Source organism: Oncorhynchus kisutch, linkage group LG20 (genome assembly GCF_002021735.2).
Source record: "Oncorhynchus kisutch isolate 150728-3 linkage group LG20, Okis_V2, whole genome shotgun sequence".
NCBI classification, from domain to species: Eukaryota; Metazoa; Chordata; class Actinopteri; order Salmoniformes; family Salmonidae; genus Oncorhynchus; species Oncorhynchus kisutch.
The window spans coordinates 49090897-49106793 of NC_034193.2; the positions used below are offsets into that span (position 1 = coordinate 49090897).

At 47.6% G+C, this 15897-nt stretch overlaps 1 pseudogene across 1 annotated transcript; it reads left to right on the forward strand.

Moving 5' to 3' along the window:
- The first annotated feature begins 343 nt into the window (after positions 1-343).
- On the forward strand, positions 344-5820 carry LOC109878444 (B-cell lymphoma/leukemia 11A pseudogene; annotated as a pseudogene). The gene has a single exon (XR_004204427.1). The product of XR_004204427.1 is annotated as a B-cell lymphoma/leukemia 11A pseudogene (transcript).
- The last annotated feature ends 10077 nt before the right edge of the window (positions 5821-15897 follow it).

Genomic DNA, 15897 nt, shown 5'->3' on the forward strand with positions numbered 1-15897 from the left:
TGTGTCAGCATTAGACACATGTTCTACTTTAGCCCCTCTAATTCTCTAAACACATCTATGGAGGATGGTTGAGTGTGTTTAACGAGATTACAAACGCATTGTCAGGCAAATCTCAGGTCATCGAGCAAGGGCCATTGAAATTCAATTATTGTTTAAAATATTCCTAATTACCTCCTCGTCTGTGTAAATTGTATACACTGATTGAGATCTCGTTGCTGGTGTTGTTTAGATGGGCTGTGTAATTGAATGCATGTTTAAATCTCAGTGTATTAATTAAGCTGGTAAAAACTGAAGCTGAATTATTTATCAAATACAATGGATATCTTTGTTGTCGAACTGAAATATGAAGTATCACGGTCTAGCAATCCTAGAGGTCCTCAATCTCTTTCAGTCAAGTAACCCTTCTTCATTCTCTCTCCTATTCACAGATAAGGATGAGCCCAGTAGTTACACGTGTACGACCTGCAAGCATCCGTTCAGCAGTGCCTGGTTCCTGCTCCAGCACGCCCAGAACACCCATGGCTTCCGCATCTATCTGGAGAGCGAGCCAGGCAGCCCCCTCACCCCCAGGGTAGCCGCCCCGCCTGGGATGGGGGGTGACTGCACCTCCCAGCCCCCCCTCCACGGTGTCCACCTGGCCGATGGGAGCCCCTTCAGTCTGCTGAGATTGCCTGGGTCCGGGTCTGGCCGGGAAGGGGCCACCTCTGTCCCCCACGAGGGGCGCTACCCCCGGACGCCTCCTCTGTTTAGTCCGCCTCCACGGCACCACCTGAGCCCAGAGAACCTGGCGCTGGCCATCCATCACCCGAGCACCTTCGACAGGGTGATGCGGCTCAACTCAGTGGTCCTGGATCCACCGCCCGCAATGGACTTCTCAAGGAGACTGCGGGAGCTGGCGGGTAACCCCACGGGGGCCTCCCCACCCCTGTCGCCCAACAAGCCCATACAACGGCTGCTGCAGCCCTTCCAGCCGGGCTCCAAGCCCCCCTTCTCAGCCACGCCTCCCCTCTCCACCTCCCAGTCGCCCTCGTCTGGCTTCCGCTCCACCCCCAACCCGGCCCAGCCTACCACGCCACTCAAGGCCAAGTCGTGCGAGTTCTGCGGGAAGTCCTTCAAGTTCCAGAGCAACCTGATCGTGCACCGGCGCAGCCACACAGGAGAGAAGCCCTACAAATGCCACCTGTGCAACCACGCCTGCACCCAGGCCAGCAAGCTGAAGCGCCACATGAAGACGCACTCTCAGAAGAACTCCCTCAACACCAAGTCGGATGACGGCCTATCCACCTCCAGCTCACCCGACCCAGGCACCAGCGACCTGGTGGGCAGCGCTACCAACGCCCTCAAGTCCGTGGTGGCCAAGTTCAAGAGTGAGAACAACGGCCTGCTTGAGAATGGTGAGGAGGAGGAAGAGGAAGAAGAGGAGGAGGAGGGAGATGAAGAGGAAGAGGGAGACGAGGAAGAAGAGGAGGAAGAGGAGGAAGAAGGAGAGGAGGCAGAGGAAGAGATGGAGACTGAGGAAGGTGAGAAGACCGATTATCATTTCAGCCTGCTGTTGGAAGGGGCCCGGCACCACCAGAACAGCCAGGCCCTCCACCCCCACTCCCATCCCCACCGACGGAGCACTCCCCGGGACGCCTGTGAAGAGGACTTGGCACTGGAGTCGGACCGGGCCGACAAGGTCTGTGGCACCACCCCAACAGCCAATGGCCTGGGTCCTCTCTCTAATGAGGCCCTGACCAGGAAGCTCCTGATGGGGAGCCCCGGGTCCCTCAGCACCATGACCAAGCGTATCAAGGTGGAGAAAGAACTAGATCTTCCCACGCCCACCATCCCCAACACAGATAACGTCTACTCCCAGTGGCTGGCCGGCTATGCCGCCTCCCGACAACTCAAGGACCCCTTACTCAGCTTTGGAGAGTACTCCACCAGACAATCGCCCTTCGCCACATCCTCCGAGCACTCCTCCGAGAACGGCAGCATGCGCTACTCCACGCCTCCCGAGGAGATGGACGGCGGCTGCGGGGCCTCGGGCCACAGCGGGACGGGGAGTGGGGCCAGCACCCCCCACCTGTCAGGGAGCGGCGGGCGCCCCAGCTCCAAGGATGGCAGCCGGCGGAGCGACACTTGCGAGTACTGCGGCAAGATCTTCAAGAACTGCAGCAACCTGACAGTGCACCGGCGCAGCCACACGGGAGAGAGGCCCTACAAGTGTGACCTGTGCAGCTACGCCTGCGCCCAGAGTAGCAAGCTCACTCGCCACATGAAGACCCACGGCCAGATGGGCAAGGACGTTTATAAATGTGAAATCTGCCACATGCCTTTCAGTGTGTACAGCACTCTAGAGAAACACATGAAGAAGTGGCACAGCGATCAACCCATGCCAACCACCCTGGAAATTAAGACTGAGTAGGGGAGGGAGGGCAGCTCCCTGATTCGCTGAATCATGGCAAAAGCTGGGGAGACTGACAGGGGTTAGACACCAGTCAAAAACCCTGTACCTTTGAAAAAGCTGATCCATATTTGGGGCAATACTATTGCATCGGACACAAAAACTTTTGAGCCTTTCTATTGTGCAATAATTGACATGTTTTGTACCTTTGTAACTGGACGGCATGCTCAGTGTGTTTTGGCTACTTAGAGAAAATTGTCCTTCATTGGTTGGTTGGTTGTAATTGTGTTGCTGTTGGTTGGTACTTTTGATTTAAAAAAAAGAAAAAGATAAGAGGAAGAAAACCCCCATGCTGCATATACATACTGTTTGACATATCTTGTACAGTTTGGTGTTGGAAACATGGTGGGCAGTGTGAATGGTCTAACCCTGAACTACAAAAAGCAGGGTCAAATTTTGGCTCATCTTTTAAAAATATTTTCTGTCCGTTACTGGGTTAAAAATATCAATTGGGTTTGCCTAGGAAACTGTAGCCGCTTAGCAACATAACATTTTCTTTTAGAAGATATAGTGGTGGTCAATTTGAAATGAATAGTTATCGTTTGAAAAAGCAAAAAAAAATGTGCCTTGGAATATTTGACCTGCATTAGTTAATCCTCCTTTTTGCTATAAGCTCGGAGATTCAGCTACAAACGATAGCTAGCGGACATGAGTTTAACGGGAGAAAAACAGGTTCTTGCATCAAGCGCCTGTACAATATGACATCGTCCTCCGTGACCCAGCGAAACACAAGGAACCAGTTGAAACAAAAAATATATATTTCTGGTAAATCATTTTATCTGCCTGACTCATTGTATAATATACTTCAGATGCTCATTCTGTTTACTGGCATGCTAGCTACATGCTATTTTGGGGATTATGTGGTGTTTATATAAAGGGTTTTATTTGTGTTTTGTTTGGTACCTTACATAGGGGTACTAAATGTAATATTGAGTTGTTATAATTCTGTAAACTTATGCTCTTAATGTGCTGGAGTGTTTTGTTTTGAAATGAAAGGTTTTACAGTTTTTTGTAAGTAGCACAAAACTATGTTGTTGTCCTTGTTGCTGGGATCTTCGGTGAGTCGGCCATGACAGTGTGTTGCTGTGGCGGCTGGGAACCTGAAGACTTGTTTTTCTTAGTTCTGACATGTCAGGCTGATTTTGAAAAGGGGGTGGGGTTGGGGGCACGGAATGACCAGATTTGGATCAATTCATCATTTGTAAATGCATTATAAGCTTTTTAACAAGCTCTTTTTAACAAGCTTTTTTCCGCATGTCATATCAGATTTCCTAAAAGCTGAAATGTTGCCTCTTAAACTAATTGATATTGGAAAGTCCCCCCCCAAAAAAATGTAAGAACAATTTTGAGAAGTGTATTCAGTGAAACACATCCCTCGCTCGATTGTTTACATCATTTGAATCTTTCACATCGTTTTGTGCTCTTTGAGTTGACACGTTAGACCTCACCGCTGTTGTTTTGACTTTACAGACTTACATCAACCCCCCTTTCATAATGTTGTTGGTAAAGCACTTGTCACTCTGCCTTGGATCCTGTATCTGTCTCTCTAATCGGAGGTACAGTCGGTTGAGTATAAAATAATAAGAACTGGGACTTTTCCCAGGATGAAATATGTGCACTGTTCAATTTTCCCAGTTTACAGGTGGACACTCAAGGGAAATCTTTGCTCTAATGCAGACCGATTGATGTGGTGTCATTGCTTCATGCAGATAAGAGTGAAACGAGAAACCGTCGCCAGCCATTTTGTTTCCCAGGGGGCCTAGCAGTTTTTGGGGCCTCTGGGTAATACAGTATCAATGCAGGAACCGCCATACTCCCTCCTGCTTCAGAAAGAAAGAAAGAAACCTTGCTGCTCAAAAAGGGCAATATTTTTTTTTCCTACCACAAATTTTATAAAAATGAATAAATAAACTCTGTTTTTTAATGTAACACTTCAATATCTTTAGGGGAGACTTTATTTAAGATTGTTTTGATTATATTTTTTGGGGTTCTCGTTAAATTTTGATGATTATGCTCAAGATATATTCATATTATGAAAATGAAATTAACAGGACTCTCATCTTTTTGCCTTTTTGCTATACACAGGTCTTCAGGTTAAACAACATTTTCATCGGCGAGAAATTTTATGATTATATGTGAATATATAGAGAGAACTTAAAAAACATAGGAAAATGCACACTCATGATCCTATGCTAAAATACACATTTACGGTCTACTTGTTCCTGTATTTAGAATGGTATTTGAAATTAATGTTCACTTAGCGTAGGCACTTGTAGTATTTATGTTGAAGCCTGTATTTTCAACTGTTCGCTTGTTCTCTTTAAAAGGTTTCAATGTACTCTTTTCAGTAGTTGAAGAAAAAAATGCCCAACCAGCTGCCACCGTATATATTTTCTTAATTTGGCAGGATAATACTATTATGGTGTGAATAATTTGTACGCTTGAACAAAAATTAAGTATGTTTTTGAAAATTGAAACGTTGTGGCGTTCTATGGATAAGAGGAGCCATGTAATGGCTTTTCCAAGCAGTACCGTCGGAATGTGCCACAACATGGTAACACAGGGGGTTGTATATATCTTTTATTTTCGTTGGTTTTTTTTAAATATGTTTTTTCCTCTCCTGTCATTTTATATGCAGTAACACAAGCTATTGTTGGGTTCTCGGTCGTGTAACTTTCTACTGTCCGTTCCTCTCGACCACCTGAACACATTCCAGTCACATCAGTGAAGTAAGAACTATTCCAGTCATTATGCAGTCAATTGATTTAAAAAGGACATCAATCTGGAAATCAATTTAGCGGTTTTATTTTAAGTCTATTTTTCATTGCTAAACAGTGCATGGTGCTTTATGTTTTTTTTTTTTTAAGTGGTAAATCTCATTTGCAAAACATTTCTAATGAAAACAGAAATGATTGGGGTGGGAAAAGAAAAGCCTACTTGAGCTGGTACAGTAAAGTAGGCTACATGTTTTGTGTACATGACAATGCTACATTGGTACGTTTAGGGTTTCAGCCTTTTTCCCCTGTCTGTTCTAAACGCTGATTATTCTGAACTGAACTTGAACTTGGCCTCCGACAGTGGACGTCCCTATTTATTACGACTATACACAGCTTTGTTGAAAACAGAGTCACACACAGCAGGTATCAATAAATTTTCTCTCTCTTGTTGAATATCTGATGTTTTTAACATGTATTTTTAATGACCAAATGTCATTGACCCACACCATTCAGTTTCTGGGAATTCTACTCTCTTCTGTTGAGTTCTTGTTCGTTTGGAGATGCCACTCTTTCTTCAACAACGGTTGACTGCGTTATTCTCTACACTCAGCCATTTTGTCTTGAAAAAATGAAAAATAAAAAGTATTACATACATTTATGGAATTGTTGGTTGTTTACCTAAATACCTGAGGTATTTAGTTTGGGATGACACCCACACATGCAAACGTGCGCAAACACGCACACACATACACACACACACAAACACACACACACTTGCAGTTAATATACAAACTATGACACCTCTCATTGTCTTGAAATATCATCACCACCCATAGAGAGTTATCAATGTGTGTTTGTGTGTGTGTCTCTGTGTGTGTGTGTGTGTGTCTCTGTGTTTGTGTGTGTGTGTGTCTGCATGCGATAGCGTCTGCCAGGTGTGTTTGCCCGGCTGAACTTGAGTCGTCGTCAGACGGGGTGGAAGTTCAACTCCCTTATCTCTGGTCTTGTCTGGTCATCTGGGTGTCTGCATTACATCTCCAACCTCTTCCCTCCCTCCCATCCTCCCCCTCCCTCTATATCTCAGTCCCGTCCTCCCCCTCCCTCTATATCTCAGTCCCTCCCTCTCTTTCGTCCTCCCCCTCCCTCTATATCTCAGTCCCTCCCTCTCTTTCTCCCTCCCTCCCTCCCTTCCTCCCCCTGCCTCTATATCTCAGTCCCTCCCTCTATATCTCAGTCCCTCCCTCTATATCTCAGTCCCTCCCTCTCTTTCTCCCTACCTCCCGCTCCTCCCCTCTATATTTCAGTCCCTCCCTCTCTCTCTTCCTAGGTCTCGTATACATTCATTATTTGACCTTGCTCCCTCCCTCCCTCGTCTCCTATCTCCCTCCCTCATTTCCTCTCCTCTTTCTTTTCCAGGACTGGAGGGCTGACGTGACAGACTAATCGTTCTTCTGGTCCTAGCCCGAGCTGTTTGGCGAGCAGGGCCAGATCAAAGTCCACAGATAGAGGTTCCTGCTTTGGCGAGGTGTTGACAGTTAAGATGAAGCCGAGTTGTAGGGATGTGTGGGTGGGGGTAGTGGGAGGTGTGGACGAAGGTGCTGTGTGTGGGTGGGGGTAGTGGGTGGTGTGGAAGACGGTGCTGTGTGTGTGTGCGTGTCTGTGCATGTGTATGTGTGTGTGTGTTTGCTTAGGGAGGGTAGGGGAAGAATTTTCCTCTGTCTCCCATATCCCAAGTTCAATGTCAGTGGAGCAACAATACTATGCCCCCACAAATCCCGCCACCAAATAATCCATGCATAGCAGACATACTTTTCCCATAGCTCTCTCTCTCTCATCCCCTCTCCACCCCTGTAGAAAGAAACATAAATCTAATAAAAACTGTCAACTTTCTTTATGTTGTGATTTTTTGAAAAGTTTGTAATGGAAAGCCAAGTCAATAGATTCTTTTTTAATTTGTAAAAATGGATTTGAAGAAATTAAATATGCTATTTCTGTTACTTTATTTTCAACCTTGCCTCCAGGCAAAACACAGATTCACTGTTGTGAGGCAAGTTTTATTGGCTCATTATGCAACACTTTATTAGTTCATTAATGCCCTGAAAAGGCAAACAAAGAACTGTCCCCTCTCTTTTTCTCCCTCCCTGTTCCTCTCTTTCTCTCCCTTTTCTCTCTTCCCTATCTATCTATCTATCTATCTATCTATCTATCTATCCTAGTAGTGATCTCATAGCCTGACAAGAAAAGATAGACTGATTTTAAAATATATATATTTAAAAAAGATAGACTGATTTTAAAATATATATATTTAAAAAAGATAGATTGATTTCAGCTGCAGACTGAAGAGGAGAGAAGTGAAGCGGAGGAGAGGAGAAGAAGAGAAGAGTGGGTTCTTGGAACAATATAAAAGACCTAATCACCCTGGACAGCTGACAGAGGGAGAGAGAGAGAGAGAACCTCACATAGTTGTCAGGATTGTCAGTAAGGTTGAAGGAGTGGAGAGGCCAGGAGAGCTCTGCCCAAACAAGAGCAGCGGTCTGGTGGAGCAAGAAAACAAAGTCTGTGTTTTGTCTACAGGCTACAACGCTCAGGGGCTGAAGGAGAGGGAGTGTTTGGTGTGCTCTCACAAACACACACACACACACATACAGGGGCGCACCACACGCACAGGCACAGGCACACAAACAGGAGTAGAAATGCAGACTTCTTTGAGGAATGCAGGCACATAGAGTGCCTTCAGAAAGTATTCATACCTCTTGACTTATTCCACGTATACAAAAACATGTTTTTAGACATTTTAGAACTTTAAAGAAAAAATTAATACAGAAATATCTAATTTACTTTAAGTATTCACACCCCTGAGCCATTACTTTGTAGAAGCACCTTTGGCAGTGATTACAACTGTGAGTCTTTCTATGTACGTTTTTAAGAGCTTTCACACCTGGATTGTGCAACATTTGCTCATTATTATTTAAAAAATATTCAAGCTCTGTCAAATTGGTTGTTGATCATTGCTAGACAACCATTTTCAGAGCTTGTCATAGATTTTCAAGTAGATTTAAGTCAAAACTGTAACTCGGCCACTCAGGAACATCCACTATCTTCATGGTAAGATTTGATAGTATAGATTTTGCCTTGTATTTTAGGTTATTGTCCTGCTGAAAAGTGAATTTATTTCCCAGTGTCTGGTGGAAAGCTGACTGAACCAGGTTTTCCTTTTGGATTTTGCCTGTGCTTAGCTCCATTCTCTTTATTTTTTATCCTGAAAAACTCACCCGTTCTTAACGATAACAAGCATACCCATAACATGATGCAGCCACCACTATGCTTGAAAATATGGAGAGTGATATTCAGTAATGAATTGTATTAGATTTGCACCAAACATAACATTTTGTATGCAGGACAAACATTTAATTGCTTTGCCAACATTTTTTGCAGTATTACTTTAGTCCTTTTTTCCGAAAAGGATGCATGTTTTGGAATATCTTTATTCTGTACAGGCTTCCTTCTTTTCACTCTATCAATTAGGTTAATAATGTGGAGCCCTTAAATTCTGTAACTGTTTTAAAGTTACCATTGGCCTCATTATGAAATCCCTGAGTAGTTTCCTTCTTCTCCAGCAACTGAGTTAGAAAGGACGTCTGTATCCATACAAAGTGTAATTAATAACTTCATCATGCTCAAAGGGATATTCGATGTTGACTTTTTCGGAAAGCATAATTCCACTTTGACATGATGGGGTATTGTGTGTAGGCCAGTGGTAAAGCAATCTCAATTTAATCCATTTTAAATTCAGGCTGTAACACAACAAAATGTGGAAAAAGTCAAGGGGTGTGAATACTTTCTGAAGGCACTGATAAGTGCACAATCAATCACACTTGCATACAGAAACGCAAACACACATAATAACACATGCACCAACACATGCGCTCACACACACACGTGTGCACACAGTGTCTTGGGGAATGTGACCTTTTCCCGAAAGCCTCCCTCTTTCCTGCCCTCCTCCTCTCCCTCTCTCCTTATGTGAAGATGGAAGGGGTTAGAGGTCAGCTTTTGGGGGTTTCTAGATTAGGTTTCACATGACTGAACACCTTTGTTGGAGCAGGCCGGCAGAAAGGAAACGTCCAGGAGGTTTGCCATGTCTGTCCGAGGGTGAGGGAGATGGGGAAGGGGGGGGTTAGGGAGAGAGGGGATGGGTAAAAAGAGAGAAAGAGAGAGAGAGAGAGAGAGAGAGAGAGAGGGAGAGAGAGAGAGAAAACCGCTAGAAAATGTATAGAAACTCTCCCCCCCCACATCAACTTCCCCTTCAACTGCCCCTCTCCCTCCCCCTGTCCCTCCCCACTCTCTCCTCCACATCCTCCCCCACCATGTGGCTTCTGTGTGGGGTTGTGGCCAGGCAGGCAGAGCGGGATCCATGGCTGTCGGCCCTGTCGGGGCTTCTTCCCCCTCCATGGCCACACAGAGAGAAGAAAGAGCCAGAAGAGTAAAGTGTGTAGCAGATCACAGAACCCCCTTCTGGAACATCTGACAACTCAAGTGTGAGACAGTGGCTCCGTCCCAAGTGGAACACTATTTATTCCCTATAGTGCACTACTTTTCACCAGGGCCCATGGCTCTGGACAAAGGTAGCGCACTTTATTGGGAATGGAGTGCCATTTTGGGACAAAGCCAATATGTGGGGGGAGAAAAATAAGTCTTGGCAATGGGCTGGTGGTTTTGGGTTGTGAAACGTTTGTTTGAGGGCTTTAGGCCAAGGAAACGACCTGCAGCAGTTTAAACACAACTCCTCGCCAAGGTGGGACTGGTGACAGAAACGTTTCAACTTAGACCCTGTGTCTGTGGCACCAACACAGGCTTTTTAGGGGGCATTTGGGGCAACGTTGACCCTGTGTCTGCGGCACCAACACAGGCTTTTTAGGGGGCATTTGGGGCAACGTTGACCCTGTGTCTGCGGCACCAACACAGGCTTTTTAGGGGGCATTTGGGGCAACGTTGACCCTGTATTGAACAGTCTGTCCGTATCACATGTTTTCCTATATGTCATAGTTTAGCGTATTGTCACACGTTTGTCAGTTAGTGAGTCAGAGTGTTCTAGGGCTTTCCACGGGTCAGGACGCAGGGGTCGGTTAGTTCACCTGGAGGAAGGTAGATTCCAGAGTCCGTCCGCCCCTAACAGGAACAGGAAATGAGGTCATAGTCTGCCCTTGAACCAGGAGTGTGGCGCTTAAAGTGGCGCAATGTCCCAACTGCCTGTAAAAAGGGTCATGTTATCACTGACCTCGGCTCTTTGTCTCGCTCTCTCTCTCTCTCTCTCTCTCTCTCTGCTGTGTGTACAGTACAGCAATAGACAGTAGGGCACCAGTTTACAGCACCATCAATAAAGGGCCAAAGTTCAGCCCCTGTCTTTTTCTGTGCTATTAAGGAGTGACACTGCACATTTCTGTAACTGGGCATAGGGCAGTCCACTGACCTTTCAACCTGGTACATTATACGCGCATTGCCTGATGCCTGACCATGTGACCTTAACAGAAACGTAACCTCAGGCCATAGTTTGTCCTGGTCAGGAAAAAACCTAATAGCCTGACTACAGAAGGTAGCCTAGCGGTTAGAATAAGGGGGGGGATACCTAGTCAGTTGTCCAACTGAATGTATTTAACTGAAATGTGTCTTCCGCATTTAACCCAACCCCTCTGAATCAGAGAGGTGTAGGGGACTGCCATAATCGACAGCCACATCTTCAGAGCCCAGGGAACAGCCTTGCTCAGAGGCAGAACAACAGATTTTTTCGTCAACTCAGAAAGTTTTTCGTCGCTCTAACCACTAGGCTACCTACCGGCTAGTAACTGATCGGTGGCTAGTTCGAATACCTGAGGTGAAAAATATGTCAATGTGCCCTTGAGCAAGGCACTTAACCCTAATTTGCTCCACAGGTGCCCTGTAAACAACACATTTCTGTGTTTAGTTCTCTCTCGCCAGCATGTCAGGTAAAGGTGTGTGTGTGTGTGTATGTGTGTGTGTGTGTGTGTGTATGTATGTGTGTATGTGTGTGTGTGTGCGTGCGTGCGTGCGTGTGTGAGTGTGTGTGTGAGTGTGTGTGTGTGTGATCTGTATCCCTGTGGGGGCAGTGTGTTCCTTGAGCCGGTCCAGTTGCTGGGGGGCGGGGGGGGATTCTGGACGTTTCCCAGAAACGGTACGCCACCCTGCTCCCAAGGCCCCTGGCCCCTCAGGGGTGAGGAGGGGTGAGGGAGGAGGAGGGAGGTGGGAGGGTGGAATGGTCACATGCTTCACCTGCTTGACTGGCTTTATTCCACCCTGAGCATGTTTTCCCCTCTCTCTGGCTTGTGTGTGTCTGGTTTGTGTAATGTGTGCGTGTGTTTTGTGTGTGTGTGTGTTTGTGTGTGTGTGTGTGTGTGCATGCTTCTTAGCATGTGTGTGCTAGTATCTGTATCATTATACAGAATTAGCTATAGTTTGAGAATGTTCATTTGCGTGTTAGTGTGTGTTTGTGTGCGTGCCTGTGTAACGTGTGTGTGTGTGCGTCTCCTGTATGTGTGTATGTGTATTAACACGCATCCCTGTCTGTGCAATCAGTAAGGCTGCGTTTGTGTCTGTATGTCAATGTAAGGGTGACATACTGGCCTCTCTCAATGTCAATTCAAGGGGCTTTATTGGCATGGGAAACATATGTTAACATTGCCAAAGCAAGTGAAGTAGATCACAAACAAAAGTAAAATAAACAATAAAAATGAACATTAAACACTTCACTCACAGATGTTCCAAAAGAATAAAGACATTACAAGTGTCATATTATGTGTGTACTGTATTACAGTGTTGTAACGATGTGCAAATGGTTAAAGTACAAAAGGGAAAATAAATAAATGTAAATATGGGTTGTTTTTCTCTCTCTCTCTCTCACAGGCCTCCCCATCCTCTCACCCCCTCACCAGCGGGCCTCCCCATCCTCTCACCCCCTCACCAGCGGGCCTCCCCATCCTCCAACCCCCTCACCAGCGGGCCTCCCCATCCTCTCACCCCCTCACCAGCGGGCCTCCCCATCCTCTCACCCCCTCACCAGTGGGCCTCCCCATCCTCTCACCCCCTAACCAGCGGGCCTCCCCATCCTCTCACCCCCTCACCAGTGGGCCTCCCCATCCTCTTAATCCCTAACCAGCGAGCCTCCCCATTATCTCACCCCGTAAACCAGGGGTCCCTTCCAAGGGCCACTCCTCGGACAACCCATTCCCTGGCCTTTATGGGGGCTGCCTGAGACACTAGTGCTTGGCAGAACCCTGACTGAATGGGCCTCGACCCACAAAGCACTTTGTCAGTCATTGTGGTCAACTTGTCTTGTTTTTATGTAGCCTAGTCGCACAGCTGCTGGGGCCTGTTCAAAGATAGTGGGGAGAGGGGAGTGGGGCTACTCTGAAGGAGCTCCTTGAAAGGGACAAACAAACAAAGCATGAAACCCGAGCCAGACCTCAATAAGGAGTACACAAAAACACACACTCACAAAATAAAACGTCTTGCCTAATTGCTAATTGCACCTTGGTGGATTTCGTCTTCTGGCCAATCAGGGGTGAGTTTGTAAGTGTATGTGTCTCCCAGCCCTTGGAAGGGCCACAAAAGACTCGGCCCTCGGCCCTCGAGGCCCTGAGAGGACAGACAGCCCTATTGGATGAACTCGTCCCATTCAGATGGTCTGGCCTAGCCTCTCACACACAGGTGTGCCCTTGTGTGTATATCTCACTGGCTGACATCTCCATGCCTCTAAGTGTGCCATTGAAAACAAGACAGAGAGGAGGAGAGAGGAAACCAGAGGGAGTGAAAGAGATAAAGTGTAAAAAACAAGGAGATTTTAAAATAAAAGACAGTGGCTCTTTTGCTTTTCAGCGACTCTCCCACGCTCCCCAGAAACTCCAAACTAACCTCTTGTTTATGACAACATACACTGTGACAATATACTGACAACATAATTTATTGACCTCTGACAATATATTTCCCTTTGTGTGTTTATGTTTATATTTGGATAAATATATTGCAAACAACCTACATATACTGTATATCATAGATATGTGTTATATTTAGCATATATGTTTCTCCTAGATCTGTACCCATCCTGTGTTGTTGTATATGAGTACCTTCTCCAGACAGACAGACAGACAGACAGACAGACAGACAGACAGACAGACAGACAGACAGACAGACAGACAGACAGACAGACAGACAGACAGACAGACAGACAGACCGACAGACCGACCGACCGACAGACAGACAGACAGACAGACAGACAGACAGACAGACAGACAGACAGACAGACAGACAGACAGACAGACAGACAGACAGACAGACAGACAGACAGACAGACAGACAGACAGACAGACAGACAGACAGACAGACAGACAGACAGACAGACAGACAGACAGACCGACAGACAGACAGACAGACAGACATGGCCAGTGAATGTCTCAACGCCAAGGCCAATTGAGAGGTGGCTGTTACAAGTCCAGAGAGTTAGATAGATATCCATCCATTATTCATTATGGCTAAATCTAAATAATCCCCTCTAGGATTGGTCTGGTCTGGGGGACACACTGCCTTGCTGGGGTAACGGTTGGGAATTGGACTGGGGTGACTGGGGCGACTGGCTGGGGGGGGGGGGGGGGGGGGGGGGGGGGACATCGCGGAGGGAGTGTGGGGTAGGGCGGGGGGGTCGGATAATTAGATGCAAATATGCCTTTGATAGCCTTCACAGTCTGGGGGTCCCTTTCTGTTTCTGGATATTCATATTAACCTAATCTTTCTAAACAGTCTAAGTCCTGGAGGTAGAGATGAGGGCTGGGGAGAGATGGGGACTGGGATGAGATGGGGACTGGGGTGAGATGGGGACTGGGGAGAGATGGGGACTGGGGTGAGATGGGGACTGGGGTGAGATGGGGACTGGGGTGAGATGGGGACTGGGGAGAGATGGGGGCTTGGGAGAGATGGGGACTTGGGAGAGATGGGGGCTGGGGAGAGATGGGGACTGGGGAGAGATGGGGACTGGGGAGAGATGGGGACTGGGGAGAGATGGGGACTGGGGAGAGATGGGGGCTTGGGAGAGATGGGGACTTGGGAGAGATGGGGGCTGGGGAGAGATGGGGACTGGGGAGAGATGGGGACTGGGGAGAGATGGGGACTGGGGAGAGATGGGGGCTGGGGAGAGATGGGGACTGGGGTGAGATGGGGACTGGGGAGAGATGGGGGCTTGGGAGAGATGGGGACTGGGGAGAGATTTGGGACTGGGGAGAGATGGGGACTGGGGAGAGATGGGGACTGGGGTGAGATGGGGACTGGGGAGAGATGGGGGCTTGGGAGAGATGGGGACTTGGGAGAGATGGGGGCTGGGGAGAGATGGGGACTGGGGAGAAATGGGGACTGGGGAGAGATGGGGACTGGGGAGAGATGGGGGCTGGGGAGAGATGGGGGCTGGGGAGAGATGGGGACGGGAGAGATGGGGACTGGGGAGAGATGGGGGCTTGGGAGAGATGGGGACTTGAGAGAGGGGGGGGGGTCTGGGATGGACCACAGAGGGGGTTCTAGGGAGAAGCAGCAGGGGGTTCTAAAGGGGAGGAGATGGGGATGAATGGGGTCTCCTGTGACCTGGATCAAGGGCAGGTCGGGGCAGGAACGGGCTGGCTGGGCTGGCAGGACGCCCGCCGGGGTGTGTTTGTGACCACTGGTGTGTGTGTGTGGCCGTCAGGGACATGTAGACCCAGAGACCGAAACCCTTACCAGACAGAGTGGAGGGTTACAGACCTAGTGAACTCTGACCTCTGTTGGCCCTGTTGTCTCTACTCACACAATACATGGACAATATACAGATATACACACACACACACACACTCCTGTACTCAGACACAAACCCAGACACACATGGACAAATGCACGCACTTTTTCTCTCTATCTATCTCATATCTATATCTCATATCTTTCTCTCTATCTCTCATATCTATCTCTCTATTTATCTCTCTCTATCTCTCATATCTACCTCTCTCTCTTTCTGTTCTTCACACATGGCTCGTGATTTATTTGTCTAGTTCATTGTCCGCTGCCAAGGCCGTCTCTCTGTCTCTGTGTTGTGTCTGCTACCTCCCTCCCTCAAGGCAGCTGGTCCAGGGGACTTCCTCACTGGAGAGGGAGGTCCCTTCATGCTGGAAAACACAATGAAAACACCAGTTAGTAGTGAAACATTGCAGAGAGAGAGAGGACGAGTGAAGGAGACACCATTAACCAGACCTACACTTATATTGACCCACGGATGCTAAAAAACATTCCTACTGCAGAGTTCAAAGCGCAAGAGCTGACGACGGACGGGAAGGGGGAGGGAGGGTGAATGAGAGGAGAGGTGGGGTTCTCCCCCGTCCTCTAGCCAGCTGGACCCCTGGTCTCCCCTCTCCACACATGTCCTCCCTGGTCCCTCCCCCTCTCTCTGGTAGTCTGCGCAGGATCGTCTGGTCCGGGTCAGGCCTAGTTCCTAACCAGGGGTGTAAGGGTTTCCGTCCTCTACTCTACTTACTGCTGTAGAGTCCCTCAGGGGGCTTCAGGAGAGAAAGAGAAGGGAAAGAAGACCAGACAGAGCAGTGGGACATGACATACACAGGAACGGATCACCACACACACACACCACACACACACACACACCACAAACACACCACACACACACACACACACACAACACACCACACACACACA